At 39.5% G+C, this 17091-nt stretch overlaps 1 protein-coding gene across 1 annotated transcript in view; it reads right to left on the reverse strand.

The window, feature by feature from the left end:
- LOC309807325 (folate receptor alpha) overlaps positions 1–17091 on the reverse strand; it is a 35841-nt gene that overhangs the window by 4441 nt on the left and 14309 nt on the right. The gene's annotated exons all lie outside the window — the stretch shown is intronic.

Below are 17091 nucleotides of genomic sequence, written 5' to 3' on the forward strand. Positions count from 1 at the left end.
AAACGGGAATAAAGACACAGACCTACTTGAGAATGGACTTGAGGATATGGGGAGGGGGAAGGGTAAGCTGTGACAAAGTGAAAGAGAGGCATGGACATATATACACTACCAAACGTAAGGTAGATAGCTAGTGGGAAGCAGCCGCAGAGCACAGGGAGATCAGCTCGGTGCTTTGTGACCGCCTGGAGGGGTGGGATGGGGAGGGTGGGAGGGAGGGAGATGCATGAGGGAAGGGATGTGGGAACAGATGTATATGTATGACTGATTCACTTTGTTATAAAGCAGAAACTAATAAAAAAAATCAAAAAAAAAAAAAAAAAGAGATATGCCCCGCCCCTATGCGCCAACCTACCAAGTCTCCCCAGTGTCCTGTCACCATCCCCTCCTTAGGGCAACTTGCCTGAGCCTCCTTTGCTGCTGGGCGCACACACAACTCTGGATTGGCCTGTCTTCAGGTTGGCAGCAGCTCCAAGCCGCGGAACTGCCTTCTGTGTTCTCTGTCCTCAGCGCCGGATAGACTGACTAGGAGCTCTGGGAAGCATAGATACAATTTCCTCTTTCAGCTCTCCTCCTGCTCTTCCTTCTCTTAGGATCACGCCCTCTTCAAGATTGCTTTAGTCTGTCAAATGATCCATTCCTGTTTTCATTCATCTCTTTATTTGTTAATTTATTCATTCCAGGGTGCACACATTCAACATGCATCAAAATCTAGATGATTGCTCATCTCCAAGGGGGATCTGAATTTTTGACCCCAAGTGGTTGTTAGGATAAAGCTAACTTGAGGGGAATGGGACCTAGTGAGAAAGAACCCAGGCTTTGGGGCCAGGTCATGGGACCCAGTGATAGCTCCATCCCTCCCACAACTGTGGGAAATATCACTGAGTCTTTCTCAGCTTCAGTTTGCTCACAAGAAGATTGTTGAGAATTATATGTAGAAAAGCCTGACATATACTGAGTAGGCTTAAAAAAATTTTTTATTTAACTATATTTGATTTATAATATTGTGTTAGCTTCAGGTGTACAGCTTCAGATTCTTTTCCCTTATAGGTTATTACAAGATATTGAATATAATTCCCTATGCTATACAGTAAATCCTTGTTGTTCATCTATTTTATATATAGTGGTGTGTATCTGTTAATCCCATACTCCTAGTTTATCCTTCTCCCTCCCCTTTCCCATTTGGTAACCATAAGTCTGTTTTCTATGTCTGTGACTCTGTTTCTATTTTGTAAATAAGTTGATTTGTATTATTATTTTTGGGGGGGGGCCACACCACATGGCAATGTATTATTTTTTTAGATTCCACATATAAGTGATATCATATAATATTTGTCTTTTTCTGCCTGACTTATTTCACTTAGTATCATAACCTGTACATCCATTCATATGCTGCAAATGGCAATATTTCATTTGTTTTTATGGCTGAGTAATATTCCATTGTGTGTATATACCACATTTTATCCATTCATCCATCCATGGACATCTGAGCTGCTTCCACCTCTTTTTTTTTTTTTTTGTGGTACGCAGGCCTCTCACTGCTGTGGCCTCTCCCGTTGCGGAGCACAGGCTCCGGACGCACCGGCTCAGCGTCCATGGCTCATGGGCCCAGCCGCTCCACGGCATGTGGGATCTTCCCGGACCGGGGCACGAACCCGTGTCCCCTGCATTGGCAGGCGGACTCTCAACCACTGCGCCACCAGGAAAGCCCTGCTTCCACCTTTTGACTACTATGAAGAATGCTACTATGAACACATCTTCTTTTTCCATTCATCTATTAATGGACATTTAGGTTGCTTGAGTAGGCTTAAATGGCAGCTATCAGATTAATTTATGAGCAGCCAGATGGACACAGGTAGAAGATGAGGTACAGAAGTCCAGGGTCACAGAGAAAAATTGCCTCAAATCTGATAAATGAGGATACCTCACCATCTACTATTTTTGTAACTATAATTAAACAATATTTTAGCCTTTTAAAAAATTGTGGTAAAATACAGACTATATAAAATTTACTGCCTTAACCATTTTAAGTATACAATTCAGTAGTGTTAAGTATATTCATATTGTTGTGCAACAAATCTCTAGGACATTTTCATCCTGTAAAACTGAAACTCTATTTCCATTAGTCAGCAGCTCCCCATTTCCTCCTCTCCCCAGTCCTCAGTAACCACCATTCAACCTTCTGTCTCTAAGAATTTGACTCCTCTAGATATCTCATATAATTGGGGTCATACATTATTTGTCCTTTTGTGACTGGCTTATTTCACTTAGCATAATGTGCTCAAGGTTCATCCATGTGTCAGAATTTCATTCCTTTTTATAGCTGAATAATATTCCATTGTATGTATATACCACATTTTATCCATTCATCCATCCATGGACACTTGAGCTGCTTCCACCTTCTCACTATTGTGAAGAATGCTACTATGAACACAGGTATACAACTATCTCTTTGGGACCCTGCTTTCAATTCTTTTGGATATATAACCAGAAGTGGAATCGCTGGATCATACAGTAATTCTATTTTTAATTTTTGAGGAACTGTCATACTGTTTTCCAGAATGGTTGCACAATTTTACATTTCCACCAGCAGTGCACAAGGATTCAATTCAATTCAATTTCTCCACATCCTGGCCACACTTGTTATTTTCTGTTGGTTTGTTTGTTTCTTTAATAGTAGCCATCCTAGTGGGTATGAGGTGGTATGTCACTGTGGTTTTGATCTGCATTTCTCTAATGATTAGTAATGTTGAGCCTTTTTTCATATGCTTGTTGGTAATTTGTATATCTTCTTTGGAGAAATGTTTATTCATGTTATTTGCCCATTTTTTAATCAGGTTATTTTGTTATTGTTAAATTATAGGAGTTCTTTATATATTCTGGATTAACCCCTTATCAGATACATGATTTGCAAATATTTTCTCCCATTCTGTTTGTTGCCTTCCATTCTATTGTCTTTTGCTGCACAGAGGTTTTAAATTTTGATGTAGTCCAATTTGTCTTTTTTTTTCTTTTGTTACCTGTGCTTTTGCTATCATATCCAAGAAATCACTGCCTAATGTAATATTATGAAGCTCTTCCCCTACGTTTTCTTACAGTTGTATAGTTTTAGCTCTTATGGTTAGGACTTTGATCCATTTTGAGTTAGTTTTTGTGTGTGGTGTAAAATAGAGTCCAACTTAATTTTTTCGCATGTGAATATTCAGTTGTGTCCGTGCACCATATTTTGAAAAGATTATTCTTTCCCCTCTTGCACTGTCTTAGCACTGTTGTCAAAAATCTGGACTCTCAGCTCCATCCTGCTACTGTACTGTCTTATAGTTTTGTAGTAAGTTTTAAAATCAGGAAGCGTGAGTTCTCTAATTTTGTTCTTTTTCAAGATTGTTTTGGCTATTGTAGGCCTCTTTCATGTCCATATGGATTTTAGGATCAGGTTGTCAGTTACTCCAAAATAGCCAGCTGAGATTTTGAAAAGAATTGAGTTCCATCTGTAGATCAATTTGGGGAGTATTGTCCTCATAACAATATTAAGTCTTCTCATTGATGAACATGGAATTTCTTTCCATTTATTTAGGTTTTGCATTTCTTTCAACAATGGTTTGTAATTTTCAGTGTACAAGTGTTGTTGTTGTTGTTGTTGTTTAATTTGGCCTCACCATGTGGCATGTGGGATCTTATTTCCCTGGCCAGGGATTGAACCCACGCCCCTTGCAGTGGAAGCACAGAGTCTTAACCACTGGACTGCCAGGGAAGTCCCCTGTGCAAGTCTTTTACTTCGTTTGTTAAATTTTTTCCTGTGTATTTGATTCTTTTTCAAGCTATTGTGAATGGAACTGTATTCTTTTTTATTTTTTATCCTGAGCCACACATTTTATTTTTTTTAAATAAATTTATTTATTTAATTAATTTATTTTTGGCTGCATTGGGTCTTCGTTGCTGCGCACGGGCTTTCTCTAGCTGCAGCGAGCGGGGGCTACTCTTTGTTGCGGTGCGCAGGCTTCTCATTGCGGTGGCTTCTCTTGTTTCGGAGCACAGGCTCTAGGCGCATGGGCATCAGTAGTTGTGGCACGCAGGCTCAGTAGTTGTGGCTCGTGGGCTCTAGAGCGCAGGCTCAATAGTTGTGGCGCACGGGCTTAGTTGCTCCGTGGCATGTGGGATCTTCCCGGACCAGGGCTCGAACCCGTGTGCTCTGCATTGGCAGGCAGATTCTCAACCACTGTGCCACCAGGGAAGCCCAGAACTATATTCTTGCATTTATTTTTGTATTGTTCATTGCTAGTGTATAGAAATACAAATGATTTTTGCGTATTGATCTGGTATCCTACAAAGTTGCTGAACTCACTTGTTAGTAATCATGTGTTTGAGGATTCCTTAGGATTTTCTACATAGAATGTCACATCATTTGTGAATAGAAAGTTTTACTTCTAGCTTTCCAATTTGTATGGATCTTATTTCTTTTTCTTCACTAATAGCCCTAGCTACAACTTTTATACAGCGTTGAGTAGACATGATGAGACTGGATATAACTGTCTTATTGCTCATCTTAGGGCTAAAGCCTTTTGGCATAGAACAGGATGTTAGCTGTGGGTTTTTCATAGATGTCCTTTATCACATTGGGGAAAATCCCTTCTATTCCTTGTTTGTTCGGTGCTTTTTTTTGTTTTTTTAACAGAAGGAGTTTAGATTTTGTCAAATGATGTTCCTGCATCCATTAAGATGATCATGTGGTTTTGTATTTTATTCTAGTAATATGGTGTATTAAATCAATTAATTTTGAGATGTTAAACCAACTTGCATTCTTTAGATTCCCCCAGCTGGTAATGGTGTATAACCCTTTTTATATGCTGCTGGGTTCACTTTGTTTTTTTTTTTTTTTTTTGCGGTATGCGGGTCTCTCACTGTTGTGGCCTCTCCCGTTGCGGAGCACAGGCTCCGGACGTGCAGGCTCAGCGGCCATGGCTCACGGGCCCAGCCACTCTGCGGCATGTGGGATCTTCCCGGACCGGGGCTCGAACCTGTGTCCCCTGCATCGGCAGGCGGACTCTCAACCACTGCGCCAGCAGGGAAGCCCCAGTTTGATGTTTTGTTGAGCAGATTTACATCTTTATTCATAAAAGATGTTGGTCTGTAGTTTTCTTTTCTTGTCATGACTTTGTCTGATTTTATATTAGAGTAACACTGGTCTCATGGAATGAGTTGGGGAGTGTTCTCTCCCCTTCTTTTTTGAAAGAATTTGTGAAGGATTGGTATTAATTATTCTTTAACCATTTGGTAGAATGCATCACTGAGGCCATCTGGGCCTGAGCTTTTCTTTGTGGAAGTCTTAAAATGACTAATTCAGGGACTTCCCTGATGATACAATGGTTAAGACTCTGCGCTTCCACTGCAGGGGGCGTGGGTTCTGGCTGGGGGAACTAAGATCCCGCATGCCTCGGCACGGCCAAAATAAATAGATAAATAAATAAATAAAAATTTAAAAATACTAGTTCAATCTCTGTACCTGTTATAGGTATACTTCAGTGTTTTACTTATTCTGGTGTCGTCTTTGGTAGCTTGTGTCTTTCTAGGAATTTGTCCATTTCATTTATGTTATATAATTTATTGACTTACAGTTGTTCATAGTATTCTCTTACAATGCTTTTTATTTCTGTAAGGATAATAGTGATGTCCCCTCTCTTACTCATGATTTTAATAATTTGATTCTTCTCTCTTTTTTTTCTTAAAATCAATGTAGCTAAAGACTTATCAGTTTTGTTTATCTTTTCATAAAACCAACTTTTGGCTTTCTTCATTTTCTCTATTGTTTTTCTATCCTCTATTCCATTTATTTTTGCTTTACTCATTATTTCTTTCCTTCTGCCAGCTTTGGGTTTATTTTGTTCTTTGTCTATTCTATTTTTGTAAGGTAATAGGTTAATTATTGATTTAAAATCTTTCTTCTTTTTTAATATAGGCATTTATAGCTCTAAATTTCCCTCTGAGCACTGCTTTAGCTGTATCCAATTTTTTTAAATAAATTTATTTATTTATTCATTTTATTTAATTTTTTTTTCTGCATTGTCTCTTTGCTTGCACGCAGGTTTTCTCTAGTTGCTGAAATTGGGGGCTACTCTTTGTTGTGGTGCGCGGGCCTCTCATTGTGGCGGCTTCTCTTGTTGCAGAGCACAGGTTCTAGGCACGTGGGCTTCAGTAGTTGTGGCACACGGGCTTCAGTAGTTGTGGCTCGTGGGCTATAGAGCGCAGGCTCAGTAGTTGTGGCACACGGGCTTAGTTGCTCTGTGGCATGTGGGATCTTCCCGGGCCAGGGCTCGAACCCATGTCCCCTGCATTGACACAGGTTCCGGACACGCAGGCTCAGCGGCCATGGCTCACGGGCCCAGCCGCTCCGCGGCATGTGGGATCTTCCCGGACCGGGGCACGAACCCGTGTCCCCTGCATTGGCAGGCGGACTCTCAACCACTGCGCCACCAGGGAAGCCTTGCAGGCAGATTCTTAACCACTGCGCCACCAGGGAAGCCCCCAATTAGTTTTGATATTCTTCATTTTCATTTCATTCATCTTAAAGTTTTTTCTAATATCTCTTGTGATTTATTATTTTACTCATTGATAACTTAGGAGTGTATTATTTAACTTACACATATTTGTGAATTTCCTAAATAGTCCTCTTTTTTGATTTCCAGTTTCATTCCATTGGGTTCAGAGAACATACTTTGTATTGTTTCAACTCTTTTAAATGCATTGGTGCTTTTTAAAATGGCCAAACATATGATGTTCCATATGCACTTGAGAAGAATATATATTATTCTGTTGTTTTTTGATGTGTTCTACAGATATCTGCTAGGTCTAGCTGGTTTATAATGTTGTGCAAGTCTTCTATTTCCCTGTTGATCTTCTGCCGAGTTATTCTATTCGTTTTTGGTAGGGGGTATTGAAATCTCCAACTGTTATTATTGAATTCTGTAGTTCTGTGCTCAATTCTGTCAGTTTTTTACTTCATGTATTTTGGAACTCTATATTTATGTTTATAATTGTTATGTGTTCCTGATGGATTGACCCTTTTATTATTATAAAATGCCTTTCTTTGCCTCTTAATAATTTTTGTCTTAAATTCTGTTTGTCTGATATCATTTTAACCATCCCAGATATCTTTTGGTTATTTTTTGCATGATGTATCTTTTTTCCATCCTTTAATTTCAACTTTTTGTCTATGAATCTACAGTGTGAGTCATGTAGCCAGCATTTGGTAGGATAATGATTTTTTTTTTTTTTTTTTTTTTTTTGCGGTATGCGGGCCTCTCACTGCTGCGGCCTCTCCCATTGCAGAGCACAGGCTCCGGACGCACAGGCTCAGCGGCCATGGCTCACGGGCCCAGCCTCTCCGCGGCATGTGGGATCCTCCCGGACCGGGGCACGAACCCATGTCCCCTGCATCGGCAGGCAGACTCTCAACCACTGCGCCACTAGGGAAGCCCGATAATGATTTTTTTATCTGCTAATCTCTGCACTTTAATTGGGAGTATTTAATCCCTTTATATAAAATGTAATTACTAATTATATGTTTTACATCTTTTTTTTTTTTTTTATTAGTTTCTGCTTTATAACAAAGTGAATCAGTCATACACATACATCTGTTCCCACATCCCTTCCCTCATGCATCTCCCTCCCATGTTTTACATCTTTAATTTTATTTGCTTTATATATGTTGTTTGTCTTTTTTGTTCCTCTGTTTCTCCATTACTGCCGTCTTTGTGTTTAATTCATATTTTGTAGTGTACCATTTTAATGCCTTTGTTGTTTCTTTTACTATATATATATATATATATTTTTTTTTTTTTTTTTTTTTTTTTTTTTTGCGCGGTTCGCGGGCCTCTCACTGTTGTGGCCTCTCCCGTTGCGGAACACAGGCTCCGGACGCGCAGGCTCAGCAGCCATGGCTCACGGGCCCAGCCGCTCCGCGGCATGTGGGATCTTCCCGGACCGGGGCTCGAACCCATGTCCCCTGCATCGGCAGGCGGACTCTCAACCACTGTGCCACCAGGGTAATAACCCTCTTTTACTATAATTTTTGAGTTTTTTCTTACTAGTTGCTCAGAGATTACAACTAACATCATAATTTATAACAATCTAGTTGATGTTAATACCGAGTTTCAATAGTATTCAAAACTTTGCTCCAATATAGCTTCATTCCCTCCCCCACTCCTTTGTACCATTATTGTCATACAAATTATAATTTTACACATTATGAACATATCAACAGACTTTTAATAATTATTATTTTACACAGCCATCTTTTTCCATTAGATAGGAAAAGAGAAGTGTTACAACATAAATACATTTATACCATATTTTATATTTCTTTGTATATTAACTTTTACTTATGCTCTTGATTTCTTCATGGGGATTCACATACTGTCTGGTGGCCTTTCATTTCAGCTTGAAGAACAACCTTTAGTATTTCTTGTAAAGGAAGTCTGCTAGCAACAAATTCTCTCAGTTTTGGTTTATTTGGGTATGTATTAATTTCGCCTTCCTTTTTAAAAATTATTTATTTATTTATTTGGCTGCACTGGGTCTTAGTTGCAGCACGTGGGCTCCTTAATTGCAGCACACGGACTCCTTAGTTGTGGCATGTGAACTCTTAGTTGTGGCATGCATGTGGGATCTAGTTCCCTGACCAGGGATTGAACCTGGGCCCCCTGCATTGGGAGCGCGGAGTCTTAACCACTGTGCCACCAGGGAAAGTCCCTCTCTTTCATTTTTGAAGGATAGTTTTTCTGGTTATAGAATTCTGTTTTTTTTCTTTTTCTTTTTTTTTTTTTTTTTGGCTGAACTGTGCAGCTTGCGGGGTTTTAGTTCCCTGACCAGGGATTAACCCGTGCCCTTGGCAGTGAAAGCAGGGAGTCCTAACCACTGGACCGCCAGGGAATTCCCCTTGGTTATAGAATTCTTGATTGAGCTTTTTCACTTCAGCACTTTGAATATATCATCCCACTGCCTCCTGGCCTTCATCGTTGCTGATGAGACATTAGCAGTTACTCTTATTGAGGGTACTTTGTACATGATAAGTTATTTTTCTATTGCTGCTTGTAAGATTCTCTCTTTGTCTTCCAGTAGTTTGACTCTGATGTGTTTAAGTGTGAATTTCTTTGAGTTTATATTATCTTGACGTCATTGAGCTTCTCAGATGTGTAGATTAATGTTTTTTTATAAAATCTGAGATTAGGCCATGATTTCTCCAATATTATAATATTTATATCTTCCCCCCCCTTATAGAACTCCCATTGTGCATATTTTGGTATGCATAATGGTTATCACCACAAGTCCCTGAGGCTGTGTTCATTTTTCCCTCTTTTTTTTTTGTTCTTAAGAATGGACAATTTCTGTTTTCCATCTTCACATTTATAGATTCTTCAAACCTGAAGCCACTTCAAACATGCTGCTGAGCACCTCTAATAAAAAAAACTTTTATTCAGGCTTTCTTTTTTTAGAGCAGGTTAAGGTTCATAATGAAATTGAGGGGAAGGTACAGAAATTTCCTATATATCCGCTGCCCCCACACGTACATAGCTTCCTCCATTATAACATCCCCAGCCAGAGTGGTACATTGTTACAATCGATGAACCTACATTGACACATCTTAATCACCCAAAGTCCATAATTTACATTAGGGTTCACCCTTGGTGTTGTACATGCAATGAATTTGGACAAATGCATAACTGTATCCATCATTATAATATACTGAGTATTTTCACTGCACTGAAAATCCTCTGTGCTCTGCCTACACCCCCCTCCCCACAATCCCAGCAACCACTGATCCTTTTGCTATCTCTATACTTTTGCCTTTTCCAAATGTCATATAGTTAGAAACATACAGTATGTAGCTTTTTCATATTGGCTTCTTCCACTTAGTACTACATATTTACAGTTCCTCCATGTCTTTTTCATAAAATATTTATTTATTTAATTTACTTATTTTCTTTATTTTTTTGGCTGCATCCGATCTTAGTTGCGGCATGCGGGCTCTTCGTCATAGCGCATGGGCTTCTTTCTAGTTGTGGCATGAGGGTTTTTTTTTCTCTAGTTGTGGTGCCCAGGCTCCAGGACACGTGCGCTCTGTGGTTTGCGGCACACGGACTCTCTTGTCGAGGCATTCGAGCTCAGTAGTTGTGGTGAGCCAGCTGAGTTGCCCCGCAGCATGTGGGATCTTAGTTCCCCGACCAGGGATTGAACCCGCATCCCCTGCATTGGAAGGTGGATTCTTAACCACTGGACCACCAGGGAAGTCCCCAGTTCCCCCTATGTCTTTTCATGGCTTGATAGTTCATTTCTTTTTAGTGTTGAATAATATTCCATTATCTGGGTGTACCACAGTTTATTTACCCACTCACCTACTGAAGGACATCTTGGTTGCTTCAAAGGTTTAGCAATGATGAATAAAGCTGCTATAGACATTAATATGCAGGTCTTAGTGTAGAAATAACTTTTCAACTCCTTTGGGTAAATACTAAGGAGCATGAGTACTGGATCATGTGGTAAGAGTATGTTTAGTTTTTTAAGAAACCATCAAACTGTCTTCCAAAGTGGCTATACTACTGTGCATTCCCACCAGCAATGAATGAAAGTTCCTTTTGCTCCACATCCTCACCACTATTTGGTGTTGTCAGTGTTCCAGATTCTGGCCATTCTAATAGGTGTGTAATGGTATCATGTTGTTGTGTTGTTTTAAAATAGATTTATTTATTTGTTTGTTTGTTTATTTGTTTGTTTGGTTTTGGCTGCGTTGGGTCTTCGTTGCTGTGTGCGGGCTTTCTCTAGTTGAGGCGAGCAGGGGCTACTCTTCGTTGTGGTGTGCGGGCTTCTCATTACAGTGGCTTCTCTTGTTGTGGAGCACGGGCTCTAGAGTGCAGCCTCAGTGGTTTTGGCGCATGGGCTTAGTTGCTCCGTGGCATGTGGGATCTTCCCAGACCAGGGCTCAAACCCATGTCCCCTGTATTGGCAAGGGGATTCTTAACCACTGTGCCACCAGGGAAGCCCCATGTTGTTGTTTTAATTTGCATTTCCTAATGACATATAACATGCAACATGTTTTCATATGCTTATGTGATATCTGTATATCTTCTTTGATGAAGTATTTGTTAATGTCTTTGGCCCATTTTTTTTTAATCAGGTTGTTTTCTTTAATCAGGTTGTTTAGTTTTAAAAGTTCTTTGTATATTTTGGATAACAGGCATTTATCAGATATATCTTTTGCAAATATGTTCTCCCAGTCTGTGGCTTGTCCTTTCACCTTTCACTCTCTTGACAATATCTTTTTTTTTTTTTTGACATGCTGCATGGCTTGTGGTATCTTAGTTCTTCAACTAGGGATCGAAGTCAGGCCCCGGCAGTGAAAGCACTGAGTCCTAACCACTGGACCTCCAGGGAATTTCCAACAATGTCTTTAATTGAGCAAAAATTTTTAATTTTGATTAAATCTAGCTTATCAGTTCTTTCTTTCATGGATCTTGCCTTTGGATCATCACCTAACCCAGAGCTGAGGTATTGGAGCCTTCTCAGGTATTTCCTGGACATATTCACATTTCTGCAAATGCACATGAATTGAAGATCCCTAGGTAGAGATGTCAGAGCTTTTCAAAGCTCACTTTTGGCATCTCATTCCCTGATGTTCCTTTTAAGTTTTTTGTCCTGCCTCTTGTTTGCCACAACTGGTAGGAAGCTGGGATGTCAAGTAATTTGCTGCCGATTATTTAGACAAACACCTAGGCATTGGGTTTCTCACTGGGTGGGCTCTGAGTCAGACAAGCCCTGTGAATGGGGCTCTTAACAGAGCTTCCAGATAGATCAAGTAGTGACAGTTCTCTAGGGATAGGGCTTTTGGGGAGATCCACACCCACTCTGCCCCCTCTAGTGGCTGCTAGGCCACTGGTTTTCATAGCTACTGTAGTTGTGAGGCTGCTGATTTTGGAGACTACTGTGGAGTTGGGGAGAGGAGGATGGGAAAAAGCAAATAAAAGTACCACAAAGCTCATTGTTCCTGCTGATATTCAGCCATTTTTCTTGAATAAATTCTCCTTAGGTTTTTGAAAACTTTGATTAATTTCCAGAGTTCTGGAAAAGTTGATTTTGACAAGTTTTGCCAGTGTTATTGCTTTTATGGAGGAGTGGATTTTCAGATGTCCTTACTCTGTCATTCCAGAAGTGCTTCTTCAGATTACTTCTATTTTAAGAAGCATAAAGCTTTAAATAATATTGGTCACTTGTAAGTAAAATGGTCTTTGAGTATACAGTCTACTGTTAACACGAATAAATAAAAGTTGTTTTTTGTTTCCTGTGTTTTTTGCCCTCATAGCGAAGTTTAGGTCCTTATCAACCTGAATTTGAACTTTCACTTCTCAAAAAAGCAAATTAATATTTTGGGCTTTGTGGTGACTTGCATCATGCTCTTGAGTCATGATACAACATGAAACAATAGGATCCCTCATTTCTAGAGAAGTTAAAATTCTTGGTGACAAGGTTGTTATAAAATATAGTTTTCTTATTAATAACACAGCCAAGACTGAGGCTATTTCCTGACAACACTTTTTTTTTTTTCCTGTTTCCCTTCTCCAAGATCAGGTCCTAAATTCAGAATAATAAAACTATCAAGGCATATTTTACACCAAGATCATCTTGGCACTTCCCAGACAGCTGCTAGAATGCATAAAAAATTTGCTCCCTCACAGCATGGTACTCATAAGTAAAGAAGGAGGCAAGGAGGGATGCTAAAAATAGTTAGGTATAATTGGTATGCTCAGTGTTTTAAAATTCAGCTTATCAGTATCATAAGAGCTGCCCTGTACATCATGTTCACATTGTGGAGAAAGATGTTAGAGCAAAGAGAAGAATTCGTCCTTTCTAGAGGATTTTTATACAAGGTAAAGGATTGTGTCTGTGAATGTTTAGTGATTGCAGATTTCCCCACATGAGTAAAAGCACACGCATTTTAATAAGCAAGGGTCTGCATAACGACTGTCAACAAATCTATTTCCAAGATGATTTTGTCCTTTATTTTAAAATAACCATTTATTATTGATAGTAATTTTCATGCACATCTTACAAAACAGACTGTAAGGCCCTCAAGATTTCTAAATACATCCACTGTCCATATTGCCCTTGGAGCTGAGGCAAATAGAGAGGACAAATGGAATTATAAAAAATAAGTTGGTTAAATTGATTGAGAAGACAAACTCTCCTTGTCCACCTCTCCCTCTCCAGGTTCTAATAATACGTTCTCCTCAAAACATCTATCAACTGAGACCTCATGAAATATAACAGTTGACAGTAAGTTCATGCTCTGTTGCATTACACCCCAGTGAAAATTCTTCTCTCTTTTATTCTGGTATTAGAAATTAATAGATTGACCGATCTTCCGTTTGTGCTAACAAGGAGTTTTCTCTTCTCTCCTTTTGTTTTCCTGAAGATCCTACCATAATTGACTGACTGGAAAATAGACTCATGGATTTGACACCACCACCATAAACTAACTCTTGGATGATTCAAGCTGTCAGAGCCCTGGGACTTGGGACTTACAGAAAAATTCCAGCCCAAAAGCAGAAGACTTCTATGGAGAAAGATGCTAAGCCACAAACAGGTAACAAGAAATAATTTTTATTTATTTATTTATTTTTTTTTAAAAAATTATTTATTTATTTATGGCTGTGTTGGCTCTTCGTTTCTGGCGAGGGCTTTCTCTAGTTGCGGCAAGTGGGGGCCACTCCTCATCGCGGTGCGCAGGCCTCTCACTGCCACGGCCTCTCCTGTTGCGGAGCACAGGCTCCAGACGCACAGGCTCAGTATTTGTGGCTCACGGGGCTTAGTTGCTCCGCGGCATGTGGGATCCTCCCAGACCAGGGCTCGAACCCCTGTCCCCTGCATTGGCAGGCAGATTCTCAACCACTGCGCCACCAGGGAAGCCCAAGAAATAATTTTTAAAGAATTAGGGAAGTTGATGAAGGCGATATGATTGTGGTTATTGTGTTGGTATTTTTGGTAATGTGCTTCATGTTCTTTTTTGATTAGTCATATGATGCAGCCCTTTTTGTTTCCCCTGGCTGTGGTCTCTAACCCTCAATTCAGTAGACCATACTTGTGCCAACCACAATAAACACTCTCTCTAAAAAAAATTCTTGGCAGTGGGCCACTCTCCTAAGCATCCCTATTGGTATTGTTTACACCTACACCAAGTACTGACTCCCTCCTTGACTGCCACGTTGGTCCAACCAGTTTCTAAAAGTTCATGATGGAATAGAGTTTGGCTCAGATGATAGATTTTTATGGAGCCAGATGCTAAATTCCTTAGAATACATCCCCTCATGGGTACACTCCACAGAAATTCAGAAATATATAAAATTCCTTATATGCTACCTTTGCCAGGGAGAGTATTCTATAGGCAATCACTCATTCATTCGTTCATTCATTCATTTTACATATCATAAAATTCACCCATTTAACGTTTACAGTGACTTTGTGGAGTGGTGCAACCTGATCATAAATGAGTTTTAGAACATTTTCATCCCCCTTATGCCCATTTATAATTAATCCCTATTCCCAAATCCAGCCTCAGGCAACCACTAGTGTACCTTCTGTCTCTATAAATTTGCCTTTTCTGGAACTTTCATACAAATGGACTTTCACTTAGCATAATGTTTTTAAGGTTCACCCATGACATAGCATATGTCAGTAGTTCATTACTTTTTATTGCTGAATAGTATTCTGTTGTACGGATACAACACATTTTGTCTGTCTACTCACCAGTTGATGGACATTGAGCTTATTTTCAGTTTGGGGCTATTATGACTAATGCTGCTATGAACATTCACATGCAAGTCTTTGTGTGGATATGTATTTTCATTTCTCTTGAGTAGATGCTTAGTAGAATTGATGGGTTGTATGACAGTTTTGTGTTAACTTTTTGAGAAACTGCCACACTGTTTTCCAAAGGATGGTGCCTTTTTATATTCCCATCAGCAATATAGGAGGGTTCTAGTTTCTCTATATCTTTGTGAACATTTGTTATTGCCTGTCTTATTATTGTAGCTATTCTAGTGGGTATGAAATGGTATCTCATTTTGGTTTTAATTTGCATTTTCCTAATGACTGATGACGTTGGGCATCTTTTCATGTACTTTCTTTGATGAGATATCTATTCATTTCTTTAGCTCATTAGTTAATTTGTTGTTTGTCTTATTAAGTTGTCGGTATTCTTTGTATATTATGGATACAAGTCCGTTATCAGATATGTGTTTTGCAGATATTTCCTCTTGGCTATTTCTTGTCTTTTATTTTCTTAATGATGTCTTTTGAAGTGCAGAAGTTTTGAATTTTGATGATGTCCAGTTTATCAGTTTTTTCAGTGATGGACTGTGTTTTTGGTCCAAAAAAAGAAACAAATGATGGGTGGAAGCATTAATATAAGAAATCTTTGCCTAACACAGGGTCTGGAAGATGTTCTCCTGTTTTCTTCTAAAGTTTTTATTGTTTTATCTGTTACATTTAAGTTTATGATCCCTTTTGAGTTATTTTTGTTTATGTTATGAGTTGAAGGTCTAAATTCATCTTTTTGTATGTGGATAATCAGTTGTACCAGCACATTTATTGAACCGATTATCCTTTATCCCAATGAATTGCCTTAGCACCTTTGTCAAAAATCGATCAACTATAAATATAAGGATTTATTTCTGGACTCTCAATTCTGTTTCATTAATCTATATGTCTATTTTTATGCCAGTACTGCTGCTCTAGGAAATCTTAATTTGGAAAATTATTAGTACATCCTCAAGCTAATGACTCCTCAGAAGTTGAGGATGACAACTACAGAAAGTGGGATTCTAACCAGTATTTTTAGAAACAGTTCAGAAACAGCAAAGTAGGCCTTTGATAAGGTATATTGGATTGAGATGGTACTTGTCTTAAATTTCACTAATTCTAATATATCTGTAAATAAGTCATATGTATAAATAGTGTCACTGGCTCTATAGAGAATGATACATTGAATGGCTGTGTTCACAAGAGTGCCTAGGGTGGTGGCCAGTGCATTGCTCCACTTTTTGTGTTGATATAGTTCTATGTATAAGTTCAAAGAGTTGATTCTTCTTTCCAGGATCTAACTGAAAAATTAAATTTGTAACCATGACCATGCCAGAAATATAACTGACCATAACATAATAAGGTGTTTGTAGCAGCCTGTAAGTCTATTGGCAAATATCCTGATTCCCCTCTCCTTCCCGGCACATGTTGGGACCGTATTTTTCCTGGCCTCCTGGAAGTTAGTCATGGTCATGACTAGATTTAGCCAATGAAATAAGTGATGGGTGGAAGTTTTAAGAGCCTGTATGGAATTCACCAAGTTCCCTATTCCTGTCTCGTGGAAGTGTGTGATGAGATGGAGCCTCCATCAGCCTGGGCCCCTAAGTGACAAGCAGAATCCCCCTGACAACCCATATTAAGCACCATACCTTGAGCAAGAAATCAGTGTTAGTTGTGTTAAGGCACTGAGATGTTAGGGATGTTGCTGTAACATAACCTAGCTTATTACAACTTCTACAAATTATGCTTAATGTAGGAACACTGCCTAAAAATCTGTCAGATCATTGGTTTAGGAACTGCTCTAGGCATCTAGGTTTGGGTTCCAACCCTAGCTCTGCCAGACTAGCTCAGGCTTAGCTCCTCTAGTCAGGCCTGGGGTCTGTTATCCCTTTAAGATGCATTTGGGATGGTGCCCGGCAGATAGCGCTTTGGGGTATTATCTGTTAGGGGGTTAGAGCCCCTGTGGCTACCCTTCACTTCTTCCCAGCCAGCCATCCAGAACATGCTGGACACTCCTATTCCCTATTGGAGAGCTGAGCACAGGGCAGAACAGTTAACCCTGGGAGGCTTGGGTCCAATTCAAATGATAAAATCCTGGGCCTGGCTCTAGACCAGAGCTGTAGTGAAAAATGAAATTGAAAGATATGACTGTGTCCCAGCTTGGAAGAATAGTTAAGTTATCTGGCAAGTTCATAGCAAGTATCAGAGCTGGGAACTGACCAAGTCTAACTAGCTTCAATCAGTGGGAAC

This window comes from Mesoplodon mirus (assembly GCF_964341445.2).
Source record: "Mesoplodon mirus genome assembly, chromosome: 7".
NCBI classification, from domain to species: Eukaryota; Metazoa; Chordata; class Mammalia; order Artiodactyla; family Ziphiidae; genus Mesoplodon; species Mesoplodon mirus.